Raw genomic sequence first — 26,591 nt, 5'->3', positions numbered from 1 at the left:
TGCTAAACATGCTTTATATTCCTTTACTTGCTGTCATCAATGTTCTTTGGCCACAGATACCATCATAATCCTACTGCTCAGGGACCACTATTTGGGAACACTGTTCTATCTTTACAAAGGAGATATTAGTAAGTTACTCAAGATGAAGGTTTGTGAGTACTGACCTTTGGTAGGTGTTGGTATAGAAAAAAAATATTGTATAAAAAAATGACGCCTAAAATATATTCTTCTCCTTAATGTCTGCAGAAAGTGATGTGATAGATTTCAATTTTAATGAGTCAGTCAAACTAGTAGTTTACCAAAAAAGCATTATCATCATTCTAAAGTGTGAAGATGGAGGTGTAGTTTCTTCTGATGTCTTCTGGTCAAGCAGTTAAGAACCTGCTCAACATTCCTAAAAGACCTTGCTGGTTTGGAATTTTATTTTCCTGATCTTCAAACTGTTCATTTTTTGATGTTAGTCTTCAGGGTACTTTAAAGTCCTCTTTCAGAGGAATAGATAACTGCATTTATTTTCCTAACATCAAGCCATATGTGGATGATTGAAAATATTGGGTGAAATTCTTGGGGAATACAGTTTTTGCCCCACTCTCATTCCAAAATTAATACTGCCATGAGACAAGGCTTTAGCTGGATGGTTTCACAGCCTAGAGAATAGATGTTATTCATTTTTTTGTAGAACTGGAAAACTTCATAGCGTACAGATAATCAAAAATTCAGCACCTTGATGAAAAATATTATTTTCTCTGTTATGCATTGAAATGGAGCCATTAGTGATACCTGTTCTGGTTTTATTTGCATGATGCTCTGCCAGAATTACAGCTTTCTGACTCATAAAAAAATATTTTATTTTACCTAGGAGGAGGTCCTGAGTCTTTGGTGATAGTTATTATGGCAGAAGAAAATATGGATGCCCTAGAAATTGTTTATTGTTGAAATGTGCAGGCTTTCTTGTGCAAAATAATCTATTTATAGCATTGAAGGCATCTAAGGTGGCATTCTAGTACCCTTTTAATATTTAATGTTAAAGGGTCAAGTTTATTGGTCTAATTCTGTCTTGATAATGGATCCTGCAGACAGCAGAGGGTCAGAGGGTGCCTGAAGTATAGAAGAGAAATAACAGGCTGAAGTCCATCCCCATCAGAAGTCTAGCAACTTCACTGTGAGGCAGCAAAGCATCTAGTGGAGGCCAATATCCATCTTGTAATTGTATCTAAATTGTAATTAGGTTTGAACAATTATTTGTGATGTTTTAGATATTGTTTAGATACTTTAGTTGGTCAGATAAGCTCATCTGAAACAAATTTCCTGAACTTTTATGACCTCAAGAAAGTTTTGGGATGGTACTTAAGTTCTTTATATATTTAGCTGGATATTGAGGACCACAATAATTTTATCTTTTTTGCTTTTTGTGCTGCCTTGGCTGCTGTCCTGCCTTCCTGCCTCTGTCATGTTACACACCCTGATCCCCCCAGGTCCTGCCATGTCCTGCTCTTACCATTCAGCATCTCACACTAGCAGTGTTATGCCACAGCAATGAACCCCAAGGAGCCCCACAGAGGTGCATAAGGTTGGTCTCTGTTCTCACAGGCAGTTTCCAGGTGATTTTATCACTTATTAAACCATGTTTAGCAGCAGATGCCAATGTCACATCTCAGGATCTAGGGAGAATTCTTGGCCATGACCTTAGGAAATCAAGCAAGGGAAAGCATGCCAGTGTCTTGTAGTGTCCCAAAGCTTGGTGAGCCCCCTGCTAGGCTCCCTGGAAGCTGAGAGCAGCTGGATCCTCCCTACATCTGGCACAGCACACAAGTCAGCTTGGCACAAAGATGTTTTTGTGTCATATTTCCTGCAGTGTTATCTCAGATGTGATGGAATAAGAACCCTGTTCTTATCCCAGCTGTGCAAGATCACATCAGGAATGAAGACAGTAGGACAGTTTATTTCAGTTGCAGAGAGAACTGACTTTATCATAAGCAAGGTTTAGAGGAACCCACAAATGCTCTCTTAACCATTTACCTGCTATCTTTTCCACTTTGGTAATTCCAATTACAGGTAATTTGACAAGTATATGGCATGCAGTTTAAAACAGTTTTAAAGGTAGCAGGCACTTAGGGCTCTCCTTATCTGATCTAGCTCAGTCCAAATCCTTTCTGGAGTGGCACAGCCCACGCTGCACTGCAGTGAGAGAGGCAGGCTGGAGCTGCTGTGAGAGCAGATGGTTCAGTGGGCCGAAACTCATTTGTAGCTCATGGGAGCATGAAGTATTTATTGCACTCAGGAGCTATTCTTGTTTAAATACCCTTACATATTGTCTTTAAGTGCTGCTATTCCTATTTTGTTTCCAGTAAAGAAGATGAACGTGCTTGTGCTAAATCCTTCCCATTGTAAATACATTTGGGGATTTCTGCCTGAAGAGCTGTTTCCAGGTACCCCTGTCATGACAGCTAAAATTAATTCAGGATGAGGTGACAGAAGTATCTTGCTACTGGCCTAAATAAGGAACATTGATATCTCCAGCCTGCCAAGATGAGCTTGGAACCTCTGGAGATGAAGGCAACAGAAACTCTTGGGAAAGGTTTAGAATGAAAACTTTAATTAATCTTTCTTAAAACTGAAATAAGCCAAAATTAAAACATGAAAATAGTTGAATGGTAGGTATTTCAGTACCAGTGTTTAGGGAAAGACTTGGCTCAGGAAGCAGAGAAGGGTTCATCTATTATGAACAGATACAGAAACTTTTACCTCTAATGTCCTGTTTCTTGCCCTTGACCTTTCCTTCCCATCAGTTTTCAGTAGTCAGTTTTCAGAATGAAATAGACATCAAAGTTGGACTGTTTAAAAACAAACAAACAAAAACCCACATACAAAATAAAAACCTATCCTAACATTAGTTTTTTTTTAATCTCGGAATAAAGAAGGACCAGAGCAGAACTCAGTTATTGTAACTGACCTGTGTCTGAACACTGGGTGCAAGTCTCAAACAGGTTTTGTTTCCTCCTGCAAGTCTGGCTGTTTCTGTCCTGATAAGTTCTGTGGTTAATTTTTGCACAAATTTTCTTGACAAGAAGGTTTTGTACAACTTTGCTTGTCCTGGTTGACTTTTTCACTCAACCTGTTCTGTCCTGAGGATTATTTTGAGCTGCTGCAGAAGAAACTGGTTTATCACTCATGGGGAATTAAATCTGGGCAAGAGGAAGGAGGTTTCTCCCTTTTTTAAATGCTGGAGAAATTGAAAGTCTACTTGCTCTAAAGTCCAGATTTCAAGTGTAAGAGGCATGACATGATGTCATGGCTCTTTCTACTGCCTTCACAAGAGAACTATCTTTCCATATCTGGAGACCACAGTTTGTGAACATTCCTTTAGGATTTACTAGATACTGCTTGTGATATTCTCCAGAGGGAGCATCAACAGTTGCCTCCTCAAACCTGTCTTAATGTGTAAGTGGATCTGTGCATGGGCTGCACTGGAGAAGAGAGATCTCCACAGAACTTTCTCCCAATATTGCTTTATGCTCTGGCATTCAGATGTGCTTCCTACACCATCCAGACCTTATTCAGACTGCAGTTAATATCCAAAATATTTTACTGGTGTTTTGCTACCAAGACCATCATCAAAATGTTGTTCTCATCCAACTGTTCAAGAATAATGGTTTTTGTGAGGACAGCTCTGCAGGCAAACAAACATCCAGAACAAGCAGATCTGGAAAATGTAATAATTGTCTCCAGAGTGGATTCTGTGTAGTGAGTGATGCATGAGTAGCATGCTGAATAATGAGGCAAAAATGGACACTGTTAAAACGAGTACTCTTGATGCTAGAGCCTTCTTTACTCAGGTCACTAGGAATTTGTGTGATGTAGCTCTGGAAATACTGTTCTTCCACAGAGATTTTCACTGCCTGTAAGATGTAAGATGTAAGGCTCCTTTCTGTTCTTTTCAAACCCAACTCCCGACCTGCACATCCTTGTTGTGTTCCCTTCACCAAGTCCATGGGACAACTCATTTCTTTGCCTCACTTTTCTGTTAAGAAATAGCAGTTCAAGTCCATCACAAAATAAGGGGGTTTTATTTGCTTTGTGTGCTCCATGATTTCTGGTTTGGAGGTAAGGCAGGAAAACATTTAAAAAAGTAGCATGTTCTTGGTTTCCTCTCTGGGCTTCACCCTTCTTGTCCCATGGCTTGTTGCCATCTCTGTGCTGAAGGCTGCCTACCCTTTGGATCATACTCCAGTGAAGGGGAGGCATGGAGTCTGCCAGGTTTGAAGTGAGCAGCTGGTGAGGGAGAAGAGAATGGAACTCAATCAGTGAAGGAAAGAAGATTGAATCACCATTTGTCAAAATAGGCAATAATTGGCTTATGCTATAATGACTTAGGTGTAGGAGTCACAACTATTTGCTTGTGTGTTACTACCCTTGATCACAGTAATTTCATTGCAATCCAGGAGGCATCTAAAATTTGTATTTTAGCAAGGTAAAGCAACAAAAAATATCTAACAACACTAGTCTTGGAGAAGAAAAGCCATTTCCTTGCAGCTTGCCGACATCCAAGATTTGCTCAGGGTTTCATGGATTTACAATTCTAAATCCTGCTTGCCATAGGATCCAAATAGCTGCTTCCAAATTAAAATCATGTGCAAAGCTACAGTAAGTTGGTGAGAAAGGATCTATCACAGCCTGTTATTGTTTAATAGAGGTGATAACACCTCCTTTGCAGTTTCACACATTCCCTTTGTTTGCGTGGTGAACTTTCCAAAATTAGTTGCCTAATTCTGGCAAGGAGACAAAGCTTTTCTGGCACAATGACTTGAGCTAAAATAATCTGGCTGCAACTGAATTCTTTGGAAATATGCAGGTTGCATTTGGAAAGTACTTGACTGCTTCCTTAATGCATTTGGTTGGTGTAATCCCTCGGGACAAGTCTCCAGGGGCAAGAAAGCTTTCTAAAGCACTTCTTCAAAGTTCTGTCTCCATTAATAACTTCATGCCTAGAGAAGATATTCCATACAACCAGGAGGGTGCAATTTATAAATTAAAGACACCTAAGGGAACAGTTTCTCATTCAGTTAAAAGCTACAACTGTGAACCTTGCTTATGTGAACATTTTGATTGATTTCTCTTTTATAACAATTTCTGGAAGCATTTGAGAGGTTGTTTTTTAGTTTCTTTAACCAACAAAAGGCTTAAACTAATCACTCATGCTATTAAGTCATAAATATAGCTTTCACAAATTAACTACTGTAATGGACTTGCTCAACCCATCCCCTGCCTGGACTATGTGAGTACATTAACACCAGTGCATACATCTTTGCATTTCTTCTTTGCATTTCTTCCTCTTCTCTTTTGATGCAGGTTGAGTTATTAGTGAAAAACCTTGTAATTTATGTACAGACCCTGAGCATATTGGAAAGGGATTGTTTTATCTACTGTTATAATTAGCAAGGTCCAGCTCTCAGGGCTGCAGGGTGGAGGGTAGGATTTGTCACCTGAGGATCTGCCTGTCACCAGAATTCATGCTATTTCACCATTTTTCTTCAAATCAGAAGTCTTATATACTCCTGGTTCAACTTTTGTGACTTTTGCCTTTGTGTGCTACCAATAAATCTCTCTTTTCATACTTAAACCATAGCAGGCTCTCTCCCTGTGGGGAATTTAAAACCTTAATCAAGTACTGAAGATAAATTTAGAGCAAAGTGTTCATTGAGTGATGATTGGCTTTGACTGAAATAAAACACTTGACCTCTGTAGGAAGAAACTTCACTCATAAAATCACAGAATGGATCAGGTTGGAAGGAACCACCACAGTGAGTTTTGTGGTCCAACACTCTGCTCAAGCAGGGTCATCCTAGAGCACAGGGCACAGGATTAAATCCAGACAGTTCCTGAGTATCTCCAGTGAGGGAGACTTCACAACCTCTCTGGACAGTCTGTTCCAGTGCTTGGTCACCAACACTGTAAAGTTCTTTCTCTTCAGGTGGAACTTCCTGTGCATCAGTTTCTGCCCATTGCCTCTTTCCTATTGCTTGGCATCACTGGGAAAAGCCTGGATCCAACCTCTGATTCCCTCCCTTCAGACACTTATAGACATTGATGAATTCCCCTCTCACTGTCTCTTCTCCAGGCTGAACAGACCCAGCTCCCTCAGCCTTCCCATGTAAGAGAGCAGCTCCAATCCCTTTCTCATCTTTGTTGCCCTGCACTGGACCTGCTCCAGGAGCTCCATGTCTCTCTTGTCCCAAGGAGCCCAGAACTGGCTTTTGCCTTTTGTAATATGATTGGAAAACCTGTCAATTTCTTGATCAAAATGCAATTAAGTGAAGTGTCCTCTTTTTCTAGGAAAATAAATCTATTAATTTGATAACATGACACTGATGTCTGTACCAAACTTCTGTACCAGTTACTCTAAGAGCTGCTGGTTTGTTGGTTATGTTTGGATCTTGGAAGACAAGTGTTGACATATCATAGCTTTTGGAGTACTCACAAGGATGTCCAGAATGAAGGTCACCTAAGAATTTTGAAACAAATTGCTGTAACAATGGAGAAGTCCCAGATGTAGTTCAGTGTAGGGCAGATCCTGATGTCATTATCTGTGTCATGCTCATTTTGTGAAAAAAGAGTTTTCAAGCCTTCTAGATGTGTCTTTTCTAATAACATGGGGAAGGTTAGTACTGCCAGGTTGGATAGAGGGAACTGTGATGGTTTTGGTTCAATTGAGTAAGCCAGGAGCACCTTTCCTACCCATGACTGAAGCAAACTCACTGGTTCCACTCAAACCAAACCAGGGAAATATTTTTTACAAATTTACAGAATGTAGCACAATTTAATGGGAAGTATTTTGGCTCCAAAGAAAATCAATAGCAGTAGAATATGTTGATGAATACAATTCTGTAATCTAGTTATGGTGTGACCCAGGCTATAGTATTTGTCAGCAGGAATATATAAAACTTTTTATATAAGAATTTATATAATTTATATAAGAATTTGACTTTCTTTTCTGCTTATTTCCTTTCTTATTTTCTGTTTTTTTTCCTTTTTCAAACACTATTATCTGGTTTAGTGTACAGTAAGCTCTGGACCAATTCTTAGGCTTTTACTTCTAAGTGGTAAATGGACACACTGATGGCAAAAAAACATATTTTTGTTAATTGTGATCTAATCTATTCTTTGGGTTGCCTCTGTTGCTATTGAAACTTAGAATTTTTCAGCTTTGTTTGTTTGTTTGCTTGTTTGTTTCATACAAATGAACTTTTGTCCCTCTCAAGCTATCTTCTGGTAACATTTTGAGTATTTTCCAACATTCACTCCTTCTAGTGTAGCGAATAATTTTTTTTAATATCAAGGGCAGATGGACTTATCAAAGATTTGAAGTTGTATTTGCCTTAGGCATGCATGCTAGACTGGTTATTTAGGCTCATTGAACCTAGACCAAAGATGGAACAAGATAGAAACATTCACTCCATGCTTTTATGGAAATTTTCATTCTATTCTGAGATCCTGGCAGCAGTATTTTGGGACCAAAATTTCTGGTAATATTTTGGTACATGTTGGAAACTGAAATAGAGCGTGCAAAATCTTGTGAAAGCATCTTAGACATTTTATTTTAAAATAGCTGTTGAAAAGAGCATTCCCAATTATAGCCACATGATTCATCTGCTGGCAGTGGGGTATCAGCACTGGTGCTCTATCTGCTCACCTGCTTTTGTTGCCATAGCAGATCCCCTTCTTCCCTGCTCTTGGTACATACAGGCAGCTTCTGGAGCTGGCATTCAGGTCACTTTAGTTTTCCCTGCCAGCTCACTGGTTTGTGCTTCCTATAGAGTTCTCTCCAATCTACCTACTCACAGCAGCTGGATTTCTTAATTCCTAGTGGGTGTCATGATCATTCCAGCACCATTGAGAAATTATTTATTTACCACTGGGCAATATTTGAAATACTCTAGTGAAAGAATGCAGTAATTGAAATAGCTTTTAATTTCTGATGTTACAACACACTGCTATCACAAATACCAAATTTTCTAAACATCTGGAAAATTGGTTTGTAATTGGGTCCTTTTTAGTGCTCAATACCACTTTCATTTGGCCATATTTACCTAGCTCTCAGAAAAGGGGGGAAATGAAGGGAAAAAAATACAAGGTCAGTGCACTGAGTCTTATGAGAGTTGGGATTTCTGGGTTTAAAAGGGCACAGCTAAAAATGAGTCTACACTTGTAATAATTCCTTGGTGGTGAAGAACCTTTTGCCTGTCAATAACAAACTGTGGAGGGGTTGACCTCGACCAGGTGCCCACCCAGCTGCTCTCTCCCTCCCTCTCAACAGGACAGAGGGAGACAACAGCATTTCCCAGCCCAGCCCCTTCTTCCCAGGCTCATCTCATACACAAACAGACATCAAATACACATTTCAAAACACTCACTTTTTTTTTTTTTTTTTTTTTGCTTGGTAGCTTATTACACAAAAATCATCCTGATTTAACAATGAAATTTGTTGCACAGCATGCTCTGCAGAACGTGCCCCAACTATGCAATGGTGCACCTGAGCTGAAGGTGGGATTTTCCAGGTTCCCTGAGCTCTTCCAGCAGAACCTGCTCCTCCAGAGAAACTGTGGTCTTGGTTTGTTGTGTTGCTGGAAATGCCTGGTAGAGCACACGTGTCCATGGAATACCACAGCAGTCTTAGTTTCCACCTCCTTTCCTTTCCCTTCAGGGAATGCTACTTGAATGGGCTTTCTTTCAGATTTCTGCCCATTTTCCTACTCTCAACACTTCCTCATGAAGAGAAAGGGAGCAGATTTAAGTGTCTCTGCTACTGGCAGTTGACATATTTACCTTCTACCATCTCCTTGGTAGAGGTGCCCTTTTAAGGATGTTGATGAAAAGGATGAAAACATAACACTGATCCACAGGCTTCTTACTGCTGGGAGAGCAGCTCCAAAAACATGTTGGATGCTTCTCAAACTCAGAAAAAGCCTTAATGCTTATCCAGAAGAGTATGCAAACCACACCATTAGAGCAACAACAGCCTAGAAAATTAAAAGCATTGGAAACTTCCCAATCCATACATCTTTTCACATGGAGAGAGAAGGTTTCCAGGTGAGTGAAAATATATGCAGGAGTGAACCCTTATTCAGTGTGCCAAAAATGCAAGAGACAAAGACAAATGCTGTTGTTGTGCTGTACTTTCACAGCTACTTTTCTTTCATTTCATGCACTTTCTGTCTGTCACACTGGAGGTGCTGATGGGGATGTCTGAGCTGCTTTATAATGTCACTGAGTCGACAGAATCTGTGGTGCTCATAGAAAACTTAATCCAGGTGGTTTTCCTAATAATTTGTGACTAGAAAAAGCATAGAATAAGAATCCTTTAAATTCTGTGATATAGATCCTATCAATAAGTTCCTATTAAAATAAAAAGCTCATTTTACAATTGATTGCTTTTTAAAAGCTCTAAAGGTTTCTTTTTTACATCTAATATTTATGTAATAATTGCTTCTGCAAAAAATGCATTTTCCAATTTGAAAATAAGCAGAGTAAATCTTGCCTTGCTTTACTGGGAGACAGAATTATTTAAGTGAAGGAACAGCATGATATTGAATAACAAGCAGCACACATTCATCTCTTCTAGGAACTGAAGTTGTATCTCACTACAATGCTCAAAATATGATTTTTTAAATAACAATATAAAATTCTACATGCATTTTCCTGAGACCAAAAAAAGGTGTAGCAGGAAGACCTTACAGTTTGGGGAGAAGGAAGACTCTTTAAAATTATTTCTTATTTATTCTGTTTTTTAATTCAACAAAACCACAAATGTCAAACTGGCATTTTTCAAATGTGTTCCAATATATGTCCCTGAATAGAAGATGTAGGAAAAAAATAGACAGAATTTCTAGCAGACCTGCCATTTCTTTCAAGTCAATATTTGATATTTAAATAGATATTAATTAGTTTTAAGCTGTGTAAAAGGTCTCTTGCCCTATTAACTGTTTTATTTTATTCTGCTGACTAAAGTTGGGGAGTTTTTATTTATATTCTGGTAAAATTGCATTGTGAAATGCAAGTAAAAAAATTATTTGATCTTTGGAGCTTTCTTTAATGTGTTGTAAAAACCTGAAGACTGGTTGTGTGTATATGCCTGAGGAGGTGAATAGGTGTATTTTTGGATGCATGTAAGTTTTATGGTGGGTAATACTAGTGGGTAATGGTGGGTAGCAGTAAAAGGTTTAGGAATTTTGCTGCTGATAAGGGGCAGTTCTCATTGTCAAGTGGAGAGATATTAATGTTCTTTCTGGAAAAGTTATATATTTTATTCATGGGAGTGTCATGGAATTGAAAGAAATATTGTTCCATGGTATTTCATGTGGGTCATTTCAAGAAGAGGATAAACTAGAGAGTAATGATTTCAGTGATTTTTTTTTTTTTTTACCTCCTTTAAATCTTTTGATTTTGTTATAGTTTTACAGAACTGTTTTTTCACAAACACCTATGCAATTTCTCTTTCACTACATGCAGTGCTTTATTAAATGAACGCAACAAACACTGAAAGTCCTAAGCAAAAAATGATATATCCTTGTATTTCATAAAAGACTGTCAAACTTTAGTACAGCAAATTATTTCTTCTCCATATCCCTTCACATCTCTTGAAACTAGTACATCTCATATTTTATGTCTTTAGCATAACCAGAAACAATTAGGGAAACTATTGGTCCTTACCGCTTTATTTTCTACCTTCTCCCTTTTCAAATGTGAGGGAGAAAATGTAGAAGGTTACAAGCTCTTCAGGAATGAACTATTGACTCATCACTAAGTGATATTAATCTCATCTAGACAACTTAGCTTTTTGTATATAGATTATTACAAGGAAAGAGTGCCAAGTGTCTGTGCAATCTCACTCCTTGATTTCCAGACAACAGGACTACAAGAGAGGAGAGGGGCACAGACCTTCTGTGCCTGAGCAATGATACGTCAGTATGAGAGAAGTGGATGTGAGCTTTGTGACAACAACTGAAACACCTGTCAGGATGAGATACTGGGCTGCCAGGAACCATCAACCACAGTTCCAGAGGCAAATTGTCACATTAGACAGACTGAAAAACTAGCTGAACAAGCTGGAAAGATACAATACTTCAGTTGCTTGTATAGCTAGCTGGAAAACAAGTTACTACACATACAGTAAAGGTATCTTAGTCCATTTGTCAGGTGAAATCATTGCATGCAGCTGGAATGACACTCAGCTGAGTTCTTTTGCTTTGGGAGCACAATGAAGACAACAGTGAAATGCTCTCTCTGTAATTTCTCTCTACAGAGAGGAAAAGGTGCAGCTTATCAGTCACAGAACTGCTGGCCCCAAAGAATTGTCAAGCATGGGTTCATTTGTCCAACTTTGCCAGACACAACATGTCTTCAGCTCTGCCTGAGGACAAACCTCATTGTTTTCCCACACAGAAAACTTTGCCTTTGGGTTTTTTTCCCACAGAGGTGATGTTTATATGTTGAACAACCTCATTGGGACATCTTGCAGTCACCATCCTGTCTCATCTAAATCCTCTTTAAAGGACTGCTGTCCCCATGAGGACATTATGATACCTGGAGTTACCAGAAAATTTTGGAGTGACTGAATTTTTTGTTCTAGTCTCTGTCTTGATCTCACAGGACTTGGGTCTGGTACTTTGGATGTGTGATCCTTATTTCATGTAGCAGCAGCTTCACCCCTGTGCAAGAGGCATTTTCCTTGCCTGACCTCATGCCAGCAGCTGCCCTTTTTTCCTGGCTTTTGCTGGCAGCCTTTGCCTCCTGTGTTTGGCTGGAGCAGCTGCAGCCATAGGTGGTGGTAGGGGAGGGATCTGGGCTGGAAAGACAGAGCCCCCAAAAGCTGCCATGGCATGGTGTGGGTGGCAGTGTCCATCCCTTTGGGCTGGGGGATCTGGGTCTTACTGAAGCAGATTCTGTCTGTATGTTTGGCCCCATCTTGCCCAGGATGGTGCTGCATGCCACAGGCTGGACCTTGGTGGTCTTTATTAACAGCTCTGCATCATTTATCAGCTTAGACACAATTACTATTTTTGTGTTCCTAAAGTTAGCAAGATGTTTTTTGCTTCTGTTTAATGCTTCACTTCACAGGATGAAACAAAGAGATCAGGCAGGGTTCCTGCTCTTAATTATTGAACTGTGACCTCATTTGTCCTCAGAAGCTTCTGCTTTTTGCCACCCATGACCTGTAGTGCTTGAGATAAAAACACAAAGCCTGTCAGGAGGAATCTGCAATGACATCAGGATGGATACTCTTGTGTTTACTGCCCACTGGTGCGTGGCACTGCTGCCTGGGAGACTTTCTACCTCTACAGCACGTTGGGTTTCAGCTTCTTTAGTTACCCAAAGATGAGGTCACTTGGTTCATTAATGATTTATGATTATATAGTGCCTTTCTTCAGAGAGCTTCCAAGGCAGCTGGCAAGTTTATGTCTGCATGAGTGAGTGCCTGACACAAACTCTTAGTGATTTCTCCACAGACTCAGGACCTGGTACAAGAAAATTCCTTTTTCTCTATATTCTTGGATATACACTAGGGTTAGGCATCATTACTGCAGGAGGCATTTGCTGTGTGCACTTTGTGATATGACATTCCTCAAACAGGAATCACTTAGGCTTTTTCATTCCCTTTTTCTTGCAAGTTCATTTGACTAAGGTTTTTTGTTTTTACCTTTTAAAAAACTTTTGCTATAGTAGAGCAGGATCCTATTCCACAAACAAGTTTAGAGCCTCATTTAAGTCAGCCTGTAGCACAGAATTCAATTTGTATCAAATAAAGGGAGTGGAAACTGGACACATAATACTGCAAATAATTTTTCTAGCCATGTCTGGAAATAGTGTGCTTATACAGTCAGGAATGACATAACCATAAAACAGTGTTTTGAATTACGCATTTTGTGGACAAAGGTAACCAGAGGATTTTGCCATCATAAATTAATCTTGCAGTGTTTGGTGACCTGTATTATCATTTAAGGCACTGAAAAGAAAAAGGCAATGTATTTTTTCCCCTAAGACTTAGAGGTTGTACTTGGTACAATAAACAGAGAAGGAAAATCATAGCTCTTGTTAGTGAAATAAAGACATGGTAATATTTGATGGTTTTGTCTTTCAGAGTGTATTAGGAGCATTTCTAATTAAAAGTGTTTGTGGTACTTGAGAAAAAGCATGATATATTGTTTTAAAAAAACATGGTCTATTGTGTTTATTGTTTTTAAAAATACAAACCTATGTCTTCTTAAGGCAGTGTTGCATATAAAGTGTGGGGAAAATAAACCAAGGAACAGGGAGAGGCTGGGTTTCCATTTATTCCTTGGCAATTTGCTCTTCAATTCTGTGTAAGTCTAACCATCACTGCAATAAAGTGTACTTTGATTCACACTTGTGCAAGCTCCCAGGTTGAGGTTAGCCAGGCACAAGCAGAGAGCAGGATAGGATGGTCTGATAGGGAAATTCTGTCTAATACCCTACACCACAGGCAAAGCTACAGTTTTAATTTGTTTAGTTGTTTTTCAGCATCAGAGAAGGGAAAATTACAGTGTGCCCTGGCTGTGCTGCATTAGTCATTGCAGGGATGCACTCCCCTTCCTGCTGCAGTGCCACGAGGCTCCCTAAGCCCAAGAGAGTTTTCCCTTTTCCATGCCTTATCAGCAGTGGTACCATGCAGGTCAAACAGTCTCATTTACCCATCTGGATGTCTCCCAGTGTCTTTGATGCAGCTTTGAGGCTGACCTGTGCAAATATAATTAACCTTCCCTGCCCCTGGCTGTGCAGGAGAGAAGAGAGGGAGCACAGAGGTGAACAGGGCACACAAGCCCTGCAAAACCTGCATTTTTCATGTTAAGATCTGTCAGGTTTTTCTGACAAGGCTGTTCCTACCCTGTAGTTTGGGAGATCAAAGCTTCCTTTATACTCAGCCTTTTGCTTGCATTTAGATTTTATCTCTATAACATTGACTGGATATATGACTTTTTAATGGTGTCAGCATGACCCAGGGAAATTACAATGTCAACAGCAATTGTTCTGCAGATCTGTTAATCCAGTTTCATCCTATTTACTTGTGTTGTTGTTTGGTTTGTGATAGATAGGGTTGTACTTTAAAAAAAAAAAAGAGAAAGTTTTCAATTATTTGTTTCCTAATCGTGGGAATTGCTCCCCTGGTTTCTCCCCTTCCATTTTCCAGAATTACAGATTGTCTGAGTTTGCCAGGCACCCCTGGAATCCATCTGGTCCAACCCACCTGCTCAAGCAGGGTCAGCTGGAGCTGGTCGCCCAGGACTCTGTCCCCTTGGGTTTTGAGTATCTCCAAAGGATGGAGATTGCACAACCTCCCTGGGCTACCTGTGTCAGTGCTTGGCCTCTCTGACAGTTAAGAATTGTTTCCTGATGTTCAGAGGCACCTCCTGTGTTTCAGTTTCTCCCCAGTGTCTCTTGTGCTGTCACTGGGAAGAGCAAGGTCTTCCTTGCATCCTTTACATCTTTCTGCCTTATTGTCCTTGCATGTATTGTTCAGACACAGACTTGCAGAACACTGCTGATAGTCAGCTTAGATCTTTTTCAGATGTTTTTGGTCATTTTTTTTCTTCCTAATTTTCTGTCTTGGGTTTGCAGCTCAGAAGAGGATTCCTTGCAATACATGGCTGAAAATAATGGTGTAAGGGGATCTGGGAAAATTTTCCACTCCCACTTCTGCCACTCCTACCTCTATTGAAAACTGGGAGAAGAACATTTTTGCTGCTTGTTTTTCCATCAAGCAGCTGTATGAATTAAATGACATTTTGTGATACCCTGAAGTTTGAGAACACAATACATGTCAATCATAATAGGTGTGTTAAGTTACCAAAGCTGCTTTTATCCCAGAACTCATGTGCTCCTTTTTGATATATTGTTTATTAAACATGATATTTATATTTTCTGCTATTTTCAGCCCTTTTAATTACTAGTCCTGAATGTTTAGCTTCTTACTTATCTCTCATGAATACATATGAATTTAATTTTGGCTGAGAAGTGAGCACACATTTTGCCCACCATGTTTGGGAACTTCTTTCTGCATATAGAGTAAAAACATAATTTGTTACTGTATTTGGAGGGATGGATAGGAAAGGTACACTTGATGGTGTCCTGGTAGCTCCTTTTGACTCCTACATATATATTGGTTTAGAAATGTGCAACTTGCAGAAACCTAGGAAAGGGCATGCCAGATCATAACTGTTGGAATATTTTTTTTTTCCTTTAATGAGTTTTGCTACTTGCAATGAAGGGATTCATTGCCCTTGAATAGTCCAAACCTCTGATTTTGGGAAGGAGGTAACAATGTAAGTAATAAACTCACTCTGCCATTCTAAAGCTCTCTGTGTGTGTACACAAGTGTTTGGAATTCTGCAGGGGCTGGTGAGTCAAACCCAAGTTTGGCACCATAATAAAATGTTAATCTGATCTAATGTGATTTTCTCAGCTTTGAGCAGTTATGGATACTAATGATGCATTATCAGAGACAACAATCCCAAGTAATGGATTTGTACCTTGTGTAACACAGAACAAGCTCAGTGTTTGGTACAGAGAAATCAGGGTTTTAGTGGCCTCCAAAGGAGTGCATGAGCATTCTTTTGGTTTTGGGTTTAATTTAAAGCTAAACCTTGATGTCAAAAGATACTATAACTTGCTAGTTAAAACAGCTTGTAGTACTAACTTCTTTCCTAAGCCTGACCATGCTGGAAGTGTTTTATTGAATTGTACTAGTTTTCCTACTTCATAGGAGCACCACTCCTATGAGGATAGGCTGAGGCAGTTGAGGCTGGAAGGAGAAGGCTCCAGAGAGACTTTAGAACATCTTCCAGTGCCTAAAGGGGGCCTACAAGAGAGCTGGAGAGGGACTTTTTGCAAGGGCATGTAGTGACAGGACAAGGGAGGATGGCTTTAAGGAAAGGAGGGAGGTTTAGATTGGGCATTAGAAAGAAAGCCTTCACTGTGAAGGTCATGGGGCACAGAAAGAAGTTGTCCAAAGTGTGGATGTCCCATCCCTGGGAGTGTTCATGTCCAGGTTGGATGGGGCTCTGAGCAACCTGGCCCAGTGGAAGGTGTCCCTGCCCATGGCAGGGGGCTGGAACTCAATCATCTTGGGTCCCTTCCAATCCAAACCATAAATGATATGGTTTTAGGATTCACAGCTAACTACTCACTGTAAGCTTTTATCAGTAAGTAGCCTGGAAAAGATGTATATTTTAACTGATATGCCATATATTTTTAACTGTGTACTAAAAGCATTAATTTTAGGTGTTATTAAAATTAATTTGAGGATATGAAATTTTAAAATGTGCCAACTCTGTTTCTAATGCAGGGTGATCTGCCATGTTCTAAAGAAACCATTTAAGTCATAGAGGGTTCCTATTTTTCATTATATGAAACACTGAGTTGTAGTTTTCAGTATTTTAACAGGCAGGTATCTCTACACTCTTCTGCTATTTTCAGGAGTTGGTGTTGGTTTTCTCTTTCTGATGATAATTTTTATTCTTTAAATCAGAAGTTTCCTTTGGATTAAAATAAATATTCTGTGAGTAATGTTGATTGTATTCACCTGTGGTATACTGAATATACTTCCTTTTGGACTGTTACTCAGTTATCCTGAGAAGTTGAAATATGTTTTTAGAAGAATGGGGACTTAATCAGCAGAGAGAAAAGATATAGTGGGGTCCTTTAGTGGACAAATAATTGATGGTTTGCCATGCTAAACTGTCTACTAGTCTTCTGTAGTGTGGCAAAATAACAACTGTGTGGACTAGGTACAAGAACAACTATTGTCTGAGATGCTGAAAATAGACCAGTTGATCAATTTACCTCTTGTAACTCTAGCCTTACAGTAGGTATTTTCAGGGATTTGCTTTATAATGGCCTTTCTCTGTTCTAAAGTTTTGTGCTATTATTATGTGTTGAGGTAAAGGATAGATTGTGAAAAGATAAAATGCACAATGGAGAGGTCTGTGTTCTCAAACAAAATCTGAGGGTACTTCTTATTTCCTGATTTCTATTCTGCTCAGAATTTCATGGGTCTGGCATCATTGCTTCTATCAGCTGCTTATTACTGTGGGATATAGTAATTTTCCCTAAGTGCATGCAGAATGTGCATCTGCTTTTTCTGTGCTGGAAATATGTATTTCTAATTCTGCATTCAATTTTATGGCTGTGTAAGAAAAGGACCATACAGAACAGTTTCCTGAAATACTCTTTCAGGATCCAAATATTCCATGCTGGCCTGTCTTCAGGAGTTTCCCTTTTCACTGAAATGTTTCCCAATCCATCTGTCTTCATGTGTTCCCCTGAGAATTAAAGGTGTTAGTAAATGGAAGGAAGACTTTTTCTGTTTGTCTGTTACTGCCAGGACATCTCCTTGTACACATCTTGGGCTTGATGGTTTGCACTGACTGTGCTTTAAGTTTCTTTTCCTTGCACCTTGAACAATGAAGGTTTGTTTCACACCCAGGAGTTCAAAGTGCTTTGAACTCTGATTCAAACAATAAACTAATTCAGAAGCTGTCCCATTGCTCCCATGCTTCCAAACCTTACCCAGAAGAATGGAAAATTGACTCTGTATAAAGGGCTGGTGGATTTCATTTGGGATGCAGGCAAGGTGACAGACCCAAAGCCTCTCAGCCACAGCAGGCTCCTTATTGCAGGTGCACTGAACTCCTGGTTCCTGAATTGCCATAAGTCACTGAGGAGCAGAAGGGGCAGGGAAATGTGAAATTAGCACTGAGAGATGTTCTCTGCTCTGCCAGTTAACAGCACTTCGTCTGCAGGGCAGGGATGCCAGAGAGGCATTTGGATGTGTGCAGGATTTAATGCTGTGAACTAACAGAGGTCTTTGCACTGGCAGGTGATTCCTGGGAGGTGCTTTCTGGTGGCAAAGGAAATACATTCCCACCTGTTTTGCCAGAACCACACTGACCTGCTGCAGGCCACAAACTTTCCATGCTCAGACCATTGCACTTGCTGCTGTCAGTGCTGCCTCTTGTGTCCACAAACAAGAGGGTAGTCATCTGAAAGGTTTTTTTTGTGGGGTTGGTTTTTTTTTTTTTTTTTTTAGAATTGGCCTGACAAGCTCAGGATTTTTTCATATTGCTTCTTCATCTCTCATTCACACCTTCAAGACATTCTGAATATTATGAGCACTGCAGAGTCAACTGAGTGCTAATTTCTCATTTCTTGGCTTAAACAAAGTGTCTTGTTCAGGTGCCTTGCTAAAAGTACAGTTCTAGATCATCTGTCCTGGAAGCCTGAGAGCACCCACCAACATTTAGTCCTTGAACTTCAGCAGCAATAATGTAATTCTTGCAAGCAGCTCAATTTGATTGCCAAGAACCAAATGTACACCTATCCTTGTCTCATCAAATGGAGCATGATTTAACCTATACATCAATTACATTGTTACAACAAAATATTCTTTTTTGTGGCTGCCTAAGGATAGAAGGATGAATTAATATAGCAAATATTATTTAATAGCTGATAGAGTATAAGAATAGGATATAGGATACAAAATCCCTGTCTGATCCTTCTAGCCACATGTAAAAGGAAGCATAAAAATCCCTGAAAAGAGTCAAAAACTTTTGAGGAATTTTTTTTTAATAATACCAGGGCAAAAATCAGAAAATTAAAGTTCAATTTTTCAAAGTAAAACTTGGAACTAATGCACCAGAATAAAAAAATCTGTTTAAAAAGTAGCTGCTCTGTTCAATTTTGCAGGTTGTTTTCACCTGTTTAATTTTTTTCTGTTTTGCAGTATACTCAAATAGATTAAGTTTTTTGCAGTAGATATGTTTTTAATTTAAAAAGGTAATTAGTTATTTTTGCCAGAAAAATAGTTAAAACTTATTTCTCCATACTCTAGTAGAGGGAAAACCAAAGATATTATAAGCTCAAATTTTAATTTTTAGAAGTTATCAATTTTTCCTTTTAAGAAATTTGAGTTGTATACAGTATTATTTCAACCAAACTACAGTTAAACCAGTGACATATTTTGCTTGAGATATAATTGATTTAGAACTCCAGGATGTGACTGCAAGGAAAAATAAAAAAGTGCTGCCATTTCACTCATTAGAAAGAGGAAAGAAAGACCATTTTGTAGGAAAGTCTCAGAGGGAAATTCAAAGCTAGTGAAAAATTTCTCAGGTTGCAATATCTTTTTTTTTTTTTCTTCTTTCTCTTTTGTTGTTTCTTTAGACTGCAGACTTTTCAAACCATTTACAAGAGATGTCGCAGGCAGGAATTGCCCAACTTATAAGCAGGGTTCCAAAAAGTGAAAACAAAAAAAAGCTCACTCTTAGGTTTGCCTCAAAAAGTTGAACTAAATTTCTTTCTTTTCCACTTTTACCTAGGCAGTCTGGGAGGAGAATATTACCCACTGGACCCTAGCAGCATATCCTGACTTCTGCTCACTTACATTGAAGAAAAAAAACCCTTTCAGAGAGAGTGCAAGACTGTGTGAAACTAGGAAATCCCACACCCCACATTAAAAAAGGTAAGAAAGGTTTTTCTGCTGATCCTTTAACAATGGAAGCAATATCTTCATTTAGCAATTCATTATGTTAAAGGCAGAACTGAAAATTTAGGTAATTGAACACTAAGATATTTATTTAACCTTCATATTCTAACTTAGGAAAAAGTATTATTTTTGTTTAAAAGGAAGAATGTAATGCATGTGTTCCTGAGCTGAAAACTATTTGTTTTGTAACTTTTGTGTGTATTGTGGGGGGAAAAAAAGCACTGTGAAAACCAGCAAATATTATCTTTCATGTCAAGTACAGAAGTTTTTCTTAGCCATGCAAAGTGTTATGTGGCTTTCAGTGTACCCTGCAGCTCTCACTTTGCCAAGACATGCACAGTGTGCTTGTAGAATGCTGCTGCTGGGAATCAGTGCTAAGGAGTAAATCTGAAATTTTTGCTTTTATCAGGACAAATCTGCACCACGTCCCTTTCTGCTTGGTTTTGGATTGACTGGTTATCTGCAAAATAGCTAAAACTCCACTTGCTTAGATGGTTCAGTTCTAAAAAGTACTGGAAAAAGCTGAAAACAGTTAAAACAGACTGTACCCTGCATGTTTCCTCTGAAAGTGGAGTGACAGCAGTGGAGGATTTTTTCCATTCAGATTTTCTTTCACCCCACCCCCCTTTTTTTCTTTTTTTGTTCTGTATAGAATGTTGAAAATCTGAATGATAGTTTATAATTTCTTTCTATAGCAGCCATTCTATAACATGGTTCCAGGATGAATGTGTTCATCACATTTGAGACCACCCTATTCTACATGACATATAAATCAAAATTTATATTTTAAAAATATATATTATATAAATATAATATATATATATATAATAAATATAAATATACTGCAAAATTTATATTATAAATTTTGATTTGGGGTCTATCTAATGTGGAAATGCTGTCTTTGCTTTTGCACAAAACAGTATGATTCAGCTCTTTGAAGTTGTCATTTTGGTTTTAGAGAATCTGTTCTGTCTAACCCATATCAACTTGTAAATTCAAAAGACCATTGGTTACCTAAAAGTCCTGACTTGTGGCTGTCTTGCCAAAATGTATGTTTGGCTGGTGTTTTATGTGGCAAGAGAATAAATAACAAGCAGATCTCTTTGACAGCTCTTCTGAAATGATCAGCTGAAATTTGTTGGCTTGCTACTGAGAACCAAATGTTCTGTTTTCTTGAGATAGTTACTGTAATTATTACGTTTTTCTACCATAAAAACCTTCTACACCTCAGCTGAGGGTACAGACATGTTTGTGACACACCTGTTTGTGAGATGGGGTCTGTTAGTGCATTATGGGCAGGGCATGTTCTTATTTCTTCAAAGCAGAAGGGTAAGAAGTGTGCCAGCACCAATGGAAAATGCTCTGTGAGTGCAGGATGTTTCCTACCTGCCCTCTCTAACCTCATATTTCTGTGCCATTTGTATGCAAGGATTACAGATTCTGAACTACCCTCTGTTTCCTTTGAATAGACTTCATTTTTGCAAGCAGTACAGCCTTTTTCAAATAGCATGCTTTATATTTTGCCCAGAAAGATACAATACCCATTGGCTTAAATTAAAGATGTTCAAAGACCAGTCTGTGAGGGTGGTCAGGTAAAATATCAGGTCCAGATTGACTAATACAAATTTCAAAACTAAAATATGCAAGATGTATGTTTCTGTATAGAATTTGCATATAATATTTCTTCCAAGAGAATTAAAGCTGTGTTATTTTTCTGACAGTGTACCCAGTGTTCTTTCATAACCCACCCACATATCCTGTTGTTAGAATATTCTGCTTTTTACTGCAGAAAAAGTCCAAACCTTTTTGGAAAATAATTTGCAGTTAGCAGAGATTTTGCTTAATCCATGTGATTCTCTGCAAATCATTTGTGAATGTAGTCTTAGTCAATTTTTGAACAAGTTTATTAAATCTAATATTTTGGTTTTTTCCTAATGCAGACAATTTTTTTCCTAGTTCATCCCACCATTTCACATTTTCTAAGCTAAAATGTTTGTCAGACTCACATTTACTGGTGATCCTAGTCAGCTTCTCCAGAGATTTCAGTTTCCCTTTAAGGTATTTTCCATTAAAGAGTTTTTGCATTTCTTTCCCCATTCTTTGAAAAAGTGGAAGAACAGGAAATCCTTGTTCTTTTATATTCTATTATTTTTTTTTTTATTTCATTTGTATCATCCAAAGTTTTCCCCCCTTTATTCTGCAATTTCTTGTTCTCCTGATTTTGCTTCTCCTATTCTTTACGCTTGCCCAATTTAAATTTCTTTGTTACAATACCTGATGACTATGGATTCATTTGGCTGTGTCCTTTCAGTCACTTCAGAGGAAGTAAAAATAACAAAAATTTTCTGAAAAGAGTCACTGTTCAGTAACTAGCTATGCAAATAATCTATTTCCTATTTTAATGAAGAAGAGGTCCTGCCAAGAAGAAAGACCCTGGTTTAGCCAATGTTATGTTGTAGCATTTGTTCATTATTCACTTTCTAGATTTTTGGACTTCTCCTGTGTTATTCTTGCAACGAATTTTAGTGATAAACCTCAACATGAAAAGTCCCTTGATTTGTGAAACCTCTACATATTAATGTGAACAAATTGGTTGTCTTCTCAAATTTAAAATCACAAACCCAGCTGGGAAGTCTTTCACTGTAAATGGATTCTGACTTCCTGCTTTTCTGCAATTCAACCATCACTTGTTTTTGTGCAGAAGTGTCACATCCTCATTCTAGCCCAGCAAGGGAGTGACCCCACACACCTGAGAAATTTGCTTATTCAGTCCATGTTTTGTTCACCTGGTGCCTCTGTGCAGGACTGGGACCTGGGGCAGTGGAGCTCAGCTGGATAGCTTCATCCTTACATTATGTGGAAAACTCTAAAAACTCACCTGTGTTACAGTAGCCACACCTGTGTGCCTTGTGGCCCTCCCTGTGCTGTACTTAGAAAGGATCAATGCCTTTGTTGGCTCCATCACCTGAGAAGAACAGTGAAGAGGATGGCTGGGAGTTGCAGCAATCTGAAAAGAAGGTTGTTCACAGTTCCATGGGAAGTAATTTCTGCTATGCAATTAATTAGTAAGTTCAGCATATCACACCATCTGCAGAACATTGCAGCAGGAGCTGAAAACTGGGATGGTTTCATCCATCTGCTAATTGTCATAGGGCAATAAGTGCTGTGAAAATGCTAAAGATTTTGATGATCTGAAACCTATAGTGTAAATATCCAATAATTGTTCCTTATACCATTTGGGGAATCTCTTGTTTGGGTGTATTTCTCTCTGTGTCCATCACACACAGCATTGGAGGTTACCAGTTTCTCAGTCTAGACACCTAGTCCTTCTCTTGATAAGAGTTGTGAGATCCATGCCTGATATTTACCAAGCTGGCAGCCAGTAAGGTTTTGGAGATTCAGAGATTTTGTTTTTTAACTATTACTGGCAGGAAAGTGGGAGGGCAGTAAGTAGATTTGTTATAATATGCAAGCTACACCTGAAAATTTTGGGATCTTCCAGAGAGCCTGGACAGAATGAAGCAAAAGGCTCCAGCTCCTTCTGCAGAAATTTCCTCTGAAAGCTAATACCAGAGCAGGTTATTGTTGATCTACTCCCTTTGAAATAATGGTATGACAACTCTAAACAAAACAACAATGAGCAAAAGAAGTTGTCATGGCACATTTTTCATGTTCCTTTATCTTCCCAATATATAACATCTGCATCTGCTCTGTTCCTTGAGGAAGGTGCCCAATATGCAAGAACTTGTCTTGATAATTTGCAATAGTTTTTTCTGCTTTTGCTTCCTTTGGATTAGATGGATGGTATATTTATGTTAAAATCAGAGGAGTATTTATATTCAGCCTCTAAATACCTGTATGTTTTTGAATGTTTGTACTTAATACAGAACAGGAACTTTAGGAAAATTAAATATATAATATGTTCTAAGGCAGAGCTAATTCTTGTAAAGTGGTTTGATTGCAATAGTATAGCTTGATTCTAATTAAATATTTTTCTTTCTTTTGGTCACCAAGTTATAATTGGAATTGAAATTATTTTTTCCTAATTAGATTGACTCATTCTAAGCAATATTTCCATGCTCACAGGAAGTATTTTGGATCAGTTTATATCTTAAATTGGGGACCAAACTCTGAAACTTGATGATTCTTGAGTTTTTTTTGACAAGGCAATATTTTCACAAGGCCAGAAACCATGTTTGCAAAATTAGGATTAGCTTCTGTTTTGGTTGTTATTTTTGTCATCTTCCTGACAACAATGGATTCAGGCTTAGTTATTCTCTAGACTACATTGTTTTAATTTCTTCTGTGCTGAGTTCTGAGAGAATATCATTGAAAAGTACTGTAGGAAAAATTATCTGAGGGCAAAAGGTGATTTATGCTTCCTCTACTACTTTTAGAACTGGGTCAATTAAAGCATTCCCTATGGTAATACTTTTTTCATTGCTGCTCCTACATTACAGTTTCAAAGTTCAAATTTGCATCTTAAGAGTACTTAGGAATTCAGGTTCATAGGATTAAGACAGGAAAAATTGACACAAATCCTGATTTGACTTTGCTAATGTGATATGTGTGTTTGTGTTGTTCTGCCTTAGGCATCTGACAGTGGTTAATAATCTTAGAAAAGTCAGGAAAAGACACTCACGTGCTTAATTTTAATATGACTTAGTTTTCTTGAGTTGAAGGCTCACTATAACCCTGGGCTTCAGTGGCTGACTAGGATGGAGAGAAATAAAGTTCTCTAGGAAGTAGAAAACAGAAAAGTATTTACAGAGCTAATCACAAAATGTCATGTTAAATGTTGTTTTGGCAGCAGTCTGACTATCTGGTCTGTATTCAAGGACCTAAAATTCCCTGTGACCTTCCTCCACTACATCCAAATGAATTTCTCAGCTGAAATGCAGCTCATAGACTTAGGCAGCTTTTAAAAAGCTTCTTGGAGATCTGCAGTGCTGTGAGCTGAGAGCAGGCAGGGGTGTCTCCAAGACAAGGTCTTTCTTCAGCTCCATTGTCCTTATCCTTAGGTCAGAAGGGGAGCTGAACTCTCCTGTACTATCCTGTTGGATAATTCATCCCACTGCAGGATCCTACTGAGGTGATTGATTTTTATTGATAAACTCAGGCTAAAACAATATCATATAGTGCTGGTTTGTGTCTTCTGTAATTTCTATATTGCATGTATTGTGCAAAAGTGGGACTTCTTCCCAAAATCAAAGATTGGTTCTGTAGATGAAGCAAGAGTACAAAAGATGTATAAACCAAAGGCAAATTTTCCTAGAAAAACTCTTCAAGGATTTTAAACTGCTATTTTAATCTATGTTTTAAAGAGGACAAATGCTGTAATTATTAATGGCTGTTGTATTTTCAGATCTAGAAGATACAATGTGACATTATAATGCTCCTATGTAACATAGGTAATAAAAGTGTATTTTATTGAGCCTATTAAAGTAGTTCTTTATTCTTTGGTGAAATTTAGAATGTGGAAAACATGAAACTAGATAATGTAATCTGAAGAAAATAAGCTCTTGTGCTTCTGCAGCATTCAGGTAATTAATACAGTGCTTATACTATGAAACTGTTTAATACTATTAAGCTATCTAGTGCTCATGTATGGCACTATTTGTTTGTTGTGTTAAATAGAAATGTTATTTATAATTAAAGTATTTATTAAATAAACATTTAATGTTATTAGTTTCCATTAGTGATCAGAGGAAGGAATGCAGACAGTATGAAGAAAAACATGTCCTGTACAATGTGACTTTCTTATTACAGAGTTCTGCAATTCCTTGGAGGTTTTACTTACTGGTCCTTGTTATGAAGTGCAGCTGTAATTCTCACATTGTTAAAGAGCTCTAATGAAATGTAATGACTGTTGTACCCTTTCAATGCTGCTACTGCATCGTTCCAAATCAGCCTAAAATACAAGACACTTTAGTGCATGGTTTAAAGATAAGGGAGAATTTACATTGTGCTTGATTTCAAAATCTCAATGGTGATATAAATGTGTTGTGCTATATTCCTTGTTTCAGTAACATTTAAAAAAAGAAACCAAACAACAAACCCAAACCACAACCACCCACAAAATACAATGGCTGCAGCTGAAAGAGAGACTAACCAAAATGTTCAGTCTGAGGTACTGGGTACTGATGGTTTAGGTACTGTAAAAATGAACCAGGTTTTCAGTTGTAAATTAAAGAGACAGAACACATTTTCAGTTTATTTACAGAGGAAACCTCTTCCTTCCTCATAAATTACTGCAAGGGATCTGCTTGTGTCTGAATCTGCTTGTGTCTAAAAAAATGTAGATCTGACCAGGCTGGTCTTGCAGCTCTTTCTCACTGCAAGTGGGTCACCCAGTGTCTTACATAATCTGGAGCATATCTGAACACTTGAGATAACAAGACCCAAGTATTTGTGTAGGAATTCTAAGTTAAGGGCTTTTACTGCAGGGATTGACTTAGTGCTTTCTTCCTTACTTGCTTTTCTTTCTTTCTTTTTTTTTTTTTTTTTTTTTTGTTTTCTTTCCCATTATTTCAAGCTGTAGCAATGATCAGCTTAATTCTAGTATTTGAACCACAGAGTCCTAGAAATTGTCTCTAAGAAGCAATATGGTATTCAAGTTATCTTGTCTTCCTCTTTTGAGAGCAAAATTGTTAATTTAATTGTATTTCTGAGTACCTTGTTAAGGTGAATGTATCTGCACTTCATGTATGTGTCCAGTTATTTAATATACTCTGTTTGGAAACTTATCCTGATACTGAATCTAAACTTTGCCTAGCCACATTTTTTTTAGCCACTCAGAGACTCCTAAACAACCTACTCATTTCATTCTTCTATAGCCTCACTTCAAAAATTAAAGTTTAGTACTGAAAGACAAACTTGTCTTTAAGGATTCCATATGTAATCTTTTCTGCTCCCAAATTTATTGGAATTCCTTTGCTAAGGTATAAAACAAAGCTGCACTAAGGAAATCTCCAGTGATAGAAATGTAGGAAGGAATTATGGAAAACCAGATCATGAACAAAATAACTCTTTTAGA

At 38.2% G+C, this 26,591-nt stretch overlaps 2 protein-coding genes across 2 annotated transcripts in view; both read left to right on the top strand.

Moving 5' to 3' along the window:
* Positions 1 to 26,591, top strand: part of SRD5A3 (steroid 5 alpha-reductase 3) — a 390,804-nt gene that overhangs the window by 278,344 nt on the left and 85,869 nt on the right. The gene's annotated exons all lie outside the window — the stretch shown is intronic.
* CRACD (capping protein inhibiting regulator of actin dynamics) overlaps positions 1 to 26,591 on the top strand; it is a 124,220-nt gene that overhangs the window by 38,039 nt on the left and 59,590 nt on the right. The window contains exon 2 of the mRNA XM_056490186.1: positions 19,389 to 19,531. The gene's annotated coding sequence lies outside the window, so the exon portion shown is untranslated. The remainder of the gene's footprint in view (positions 1 to 19,388; positions 19,532 to 26,591) is intronic.

Source organism: Oenanthe melanoleuca, chromosome 4 (genome assembly GCF_029582105.1).
Source record: "Oenanthe melanoleuca isolate GR-GAL-2019-014 chromosome 4, OMel1.0, whole genome shotgun sequence".
Classification (NCBI taxonomy): domain Eukaryota; kingdom Metazoa; phylum Chordata; class Aves; order Passeriformes; family Muscicapidae; genus Oenanthe; species Oenanthe melanoleuca.
Note: the sequence above shows the minus strand (reverse complement) of the source record. Positions and strands in the feature narration are given on the sequence as shown.